Source organism: Bos mutus, chromosome 14 (assembly GCF_027580195.1).
Source record: "Bos mutus isolate GX-2022 chromosome 14, NWIPB_WYAK_1.1, whole genome shotgun sequence".
In the NCBI taxonomy this organism is placed as follows: domain Eukaryota; kingdom Metazoa; phylum Chordata; class Mammalia; order Artiodactyla; family Bovidae; genus Bos; species Bos mutus.
Window position 1 is genome coordinate 19,656,501 of NC_091630.1, and position 6,000 is coordinate 19,662,500.

The 6,000-nt window shown below is 42.6% G+C and overlaps 1 protein-coding gene across 2 annotated transcripts in view; it reads right to left on the reverse strand.

The window, feature by feature from the left end:
- The window catches only part of NCALD (neurocalcin delta), a 466,586-nt gene that overhangs the window by 319,582 nt on the left and 141,004 nt on the right, over nt 1–6,000 (reverse strand). The window lies entirely within an intron of this gene.

A 6,000-nucleotide genomic window follows, 5' to 3' on the forward strand; every position in this document is an offset into this window, starting at 1 on the left:
CCCCAGTGAACCCCGAGGTCTCTGAGGCCTCACTGGGAATACAGAACTCCCTTCCCTCCCACCACCAGCAGCGCTGCTGTCTCAGAGCCTGGCGGGGACTGCCGCTCTGCCAAGCCAACTGCACCACAGGCCACGATCCTCACACCAGCTTGGCAGGACCAAGCCCAAATGTCACCCGATGATCCCACAGATGTAATAATATATGGCAAGAGGCTGATTGGACAGCACACGATGTCACTTCCTCTAATTAAGAAACGCTTGAGAAAAACCAAAATAGCCACAAAGCACTGTCAGCAAAGCAATCAGCAGCAACAATTAGGCCTGAGCTGAGCTTTGCGGAGGGAGCAGGGAGGGAGAAGGGCTGGTGGTTATGAGAAGAGCGGCCCAAAAGGACCCTGCTGCACACTGAGGGCTTCTGCAGCAAAACCCTTGGGCTGGGAGCGGAGGTGGGGCGGGGGTGCGGGGGTGGAGGCAGCAGTTTGTGGGTTGGTTTTTGTGCAGCAGTAAAGGGGCCATCATAAAGAATCCTGCAGCAAGCTGCCCAAGCAGCTAGAAATCTACTGGCCGCAGCCCAATGCTGTTTACTTGCCCTGAATACCCTTCTTCTCAACCTGAAACAATTCTAAAAACCTTTCATACCTATAAGAGGTTCATCCCCATCTCCTTTTCAAGAGTTTCACAACTCCAACACATGTGAATTCTCCCTTTTCTCAACTATTGCAGGAGATTACGATCGATTTTACAAGGTCATTAGAAGTAGGAGTTGCGGGATATATTGGGTTGGCCAAAAGGTTCATTTGGGTTCATAACATCTTATGGAAAACATGTTATGGAAAACGGTATTTCCATAAGATGTATCCATAACATCTTATGGAAAAACCCAAACAAACCTTTTGACCAACCCAATATATAAAGAAATAAATATAACACAACTGTCATAATATACAATAAGACATTGTGTGTGTGTGTGTGTCTGATACACATGTATATTTAACAATTATTAGGAGGTCATCATTCTCTCCTTCCCAGCATTCCTGTCTGGGCACATAAAACAAAATCGTTTGTCTTCTTAAAACTGTTGGAAGGTGACCTCTACACTTCACAACATCCCTTCACTCCTCCTTAAGGGAGTGACTCCTTGAATTGCTCAGACTGAGTAAGGGAAAGTGCATGGAGGTCTGGGCATCTTCCCTTCTCTCTATTTCTGGCTTCAGCAGCATGTATTTTTCTTTCCCATGAAAGAAACCTTCATCAATAAAAGTAATAGGATACCTGATTCTAGTTGATCTTGTCCATAATTTAAGCTCATCCTCCAATCTAGGATTATCAGGAATGAACCTGAAATCTAGCTCCCTGTCTGATAATTGCATCTAGTTCTCTACCCATAGCAAACCCAGCCCTGATTTCTTTTGCACCAACAATATGCCCAACTCTGAGACATATTTCCCAGGCTCCCTTGCAGCTAAGGGTGACGACTGAGATTAAAGCATAATTCACTGGTCCCCGGAAACCAGGGCAACTCTTCACTTGGGCTCACTCAGCTAAGAGGCATGATCTTGTGCCCCTCTCTGTCCATTTGCTTGGAATACTACCATGATGGCTGCAAGTTGAACAAGATATGTTAAAACAAGTTAATGATATAGCCAGAACTCTTTGACTTGATGTCTCTCACGAAGGCATGTCTCTCACGAAGGGTTGGGGTCGCAAGGAGGAGGCAAAGGGAGGGGAAGAGGAAGGCCTCAAAATACTGGGACATAAAAGCAAAGGTAAAGACAAAAGGAAAGCAGATGCTATAATCCAGCAATCTTGGCCAACATTCCTGATGAAATCAAAGGAAAGACAACAAATTAGGAATTAGGATAAATGTAAAAGTAAATGTAAATTTTAAATTTACATTTAATTAAGTTTAAATCAATTAAATGTAAAATTTATTGCAAGTTGAGAAAAAAATAGAGGAAACTAAAATTCTGGCAGCACAGCCCCATCACTGCATCAATAAAATACTCAAAGTTGGAAAGATTCAAAAGCTGACGGTCTCTTGGCAAGAACTTTGTCAGAGGCGTGGGTCCTTGCTAGAACCCTTTAGGTCAGGCTGTGAAGCATCATTAGAAATTTCATGAAGCAACCTGTTGTTTGAGCTGAACCCAAGGTGGAGAGGAAGACAGAACTGCCCCTAGGAGGCAGGCTTCAAAAATCTAAGAAACCCCTTTTTATAAGAGGAAGCAACAGGAAAATCCTGGCTACAAGAAAGACTCAAGGTTGTTGTGTGCTAGGAAAGCAAAGCTCAAAAAAGTATTTGAAACTAAGAACCTCTAAATATGCATATCAGTGGTAATTGTTCAATTAAATTCAATAATTTAACTAGAAAAAAATTTTAATGTTCTAATTTAAATATGTGTGCACCATTCTTAAAGTAGGGTTACTTTCACAATATTTTGACTTTGAAGGATCTTAATCTCATTTTGAAAAACACAATTAAAAAAAAAATGAAGAAGCAGAAAGAAGGTAAAGAAACAGTGATTGTGTGAAACACCCCTTCTCAAAGTGCACATGACTCCCTCAGGGATTTCGTCAAAATGCACATCCTGATTCATCAGGTCTGAGCGTGGGACCTGCGATTCTGTACTTCTAACAAGCTCTCAGGTGATACTGGAGCTGCTGGTCCTGCTCTGATGGCAGAACAAGGGACTCTCAGGCCTAGGATCCTGCACTGACACAAGGAAGAGGTCTGCTACCATTGCAGGGAGCTCTCTCCTACCCACGCCACCTACAGAAGCAAGCAGAAACTGAAAGCCATGAAGAGGAACAGGAACACAGGCACAGCCCCAAGGCCTGCCCAAGCCTGAGGGAGGACCAGAAGAACAGGGAAGCCCCTAACATGGCCACAGCTTTGCCCTGAGCTTTGCCCTGAGAGTGGAGGGCCCGCTGAAAGCTGAGGACAGAGTCTACACAGCGAGAAAAACTCTCTGGTACACCAGGCCACACACTAAGCATGAGGTAACTTCAGTCCACGACTGGAAAACTCTGCAGTCTGGTGGGCGAGAGAAAGTGACAACAATCAAGAGTCCAACCCCACCCAAACTCCCAGCTACTGATCTATCAACTGCCAGCAAAGGACTAAACCATTGTTACATTAACCATCTTGCAAAAGAACTGCGCCCATTTCTGGGTGGCAATATTATCAATTTTATTACCTACTGCTCTTCTACCAACAGCATCCAATCAAAATTAAGAAGACATTCAAAAAACCAAGGTAAAGCAACCGTTTGTTAAAATAAAGCCACCAATGGAACTAGACAGAGAGATGACCCAGATACTAGAATAATCAGAGACTTTAAAATAGCTATGATTGGGACTTCTCTGGTGATCCAGTGGTTAAGACTCTGAGCTTCCACTGCAGGCGGCAAAGGTTTGATCCCTGGTCAGGGAACTAAGATTCTGCATGCCAGGGCCAAAAAATAAAAAATAAAATAAAAATGTCTTCTCCAAAGAAGACACACAGATGGCCAATAAACACAGGAAAAGATCTCAGCATCCCTCATTACTAGAGAAATGCAAATCAAAACTACATTGAGGTATCACCTCACACTGGTGAGAATGGCCATCATCAAAAAATCTACAAACAATAAATGCTGGAGAAAGTATGGAGAAATTTGCATTCCCCCCTTGCACTGTTGGTGGGGGTGTAAATTGATACAGTCACTATGGAGAACAGTATGGCAATTCCTTAAAACCTAGGAATAAAACTACCATATGACCCAACAATCCCACTACCAGGCATATGCCCTGAGGAAACCATGATGAAAAAGACACATGTACCCCAATATTCATCACTGCACTATTTACAATAACTAGGACATGGAAGCCTGGCATGCTGCAGTCCATGGGGTTGCAAAGAGTGGGACACGACTGAGCGACTGAACTGAACTGAGGACATGGAAGCTACCTAAATGTCCATCAACAGATAAATGGAAAAGGAAGTTGTGGTACCTATACACAATGGAATGTTACTCAGCCATAAAAAGGTACATATACACAGTGGAATATTACTCTGCCATTTGACTCAGTTCTAATAAAGTGGATGAACCTAGAGCCTACTATACGGAGTGAAGGAAGTCAGAAAGAGAGAAACAAACATCATATATTAATGCATATATATGAAATCTAGACGGTACTGATGACCCTATCTGTAGGCGAGCAGTGGAGATACAGACCTAGAGAACAGACTTATGGACACGATGTGGAAAGGAGAGGGTGGGATGAATTCAAAGAGTAGCATTGAAACATAAACATTATCATATATAGAATTAGACAGCCAGTAGAAATTTGCTGTATGACACAGAGAACTCAAATCCCGTGCTCTGAGACAAACTAGAGTGGTGGGATGGGGTGGGAGGTGGGAGGGAGGTTCAAGAGGGAGGGGACATACATATATCTATGGCAGATTCATGTTGATATATGGCAGAAACCAACACAATATGCTGTGCTAAGTCGCTTCAGTCGTATCCAACTGTTTGCGACCCTATAGCCCACCAGGCTCCTCTGTCCATGGAATTCTCCAAGCAAGAATACTGGAATAGGTTGCTATTTCCTCCTTCAGGGGATTTTCCCAACTCAGGGATCGAACCTGCATCTCTTACGTCTCTTGCACTGGCTGAGATGGCACTTCACCACTAGTGCCACCTGGGAATTGTAAAGCAATTATCCTTCAATTAAAAATAAACTAAAAGCTTTTTAAAAAGCTATAAAATTTCTAGGAAAAAAAAAAAAAGAACGTCTTTGTATTTTTGGTTTTAGCAAGGATTCCTTAGGACACACAACTGCTATCCAGCAAAGAAAAAAATTGATAAACTGAACTTCATGAAAATTAAAAATTTCTGCTCTTTGAATGATGCAATCCACAGGCTGGGAAAGGGTATTTGAAAAGCACACATTTGATAAAGGATTTGTATCTGGAATGGAGAAGGCAATGGCACCCCACTCCAGTACTCCTGCCTGGAAAATCCCATGGACAGAGGAGCCTGGAAGGCAGCAGTCCATGGGGTAGCTGAGGGTCAGACACGACTGAGCGACTTCCCTTCCCTTTGTATCTGGAATAATATTTTATTGTAGCTCAAAAATGAAAAGATAGATGACTTTATTTTTAAAATGGGTGACTGATTTGAATAGACACTCCACTAAAGAAGACAGGCAGATGGCAAAGAAGCACATGAAAAAATTTTCAACATCATTAATGATTAGGGAAACAAGAACTAGAGTTATGAGATAAAACTACATACTAACTCATATTGCCCAAATTACGGAGACTGATTATACCACGTTCTGGAGAGATTGTGTGTGTACTAAGTCACTCAGTCGTGTTTGACTGTTTGCAACTCTATGGACTGTAGCCCACCAGGCTCCTCTGTCCATGGGATTCTCCAGGCAAGAATGCTGAAGTGGGTTGCCATGTACTCCTCCAGAGGATCTTCCCAATCCAGGGATCAAACACAAGTTTCTTGTATCTCCTGAATAATTCTTTTTTTTTTTTTTAGCTTTTTTTTTTTTTAAATTTTATTTTATTTTCAAACTTTACAATATTGTATTAGTTTTGCCAAACATCAAAATGAATCCACCACAGGTATACCCGCGTTCCCCATCCTGAACCCTCCTCCCTCCTCCCTCCCCTACCCTCCCTCTGGGTCGTCCCAGTGCACCAGCCCCAAGCATCCAGTACCGTGCATTGAACCTGGACTGGCGACTCGTTTCATACATGATATTATACATGTTTCAATGCTATTCTCCCAAATCTCCCCGCCCTCTCCCTCTCCCACAGAGTCCATAAGACTGATCTATACATCGGTGTCTCTTTTGCTGTCTCGTACACAGGGTTATTGTTACCATCTTTCTAAATTCCACATATATGCGTTAGTATACTGTATTGGTGTTTTTCTTTCTGGCTTACTTCACTCTGTATAATAGGTTCCAGTTTCATCCATCTCATTAGAACTGATTCAAATG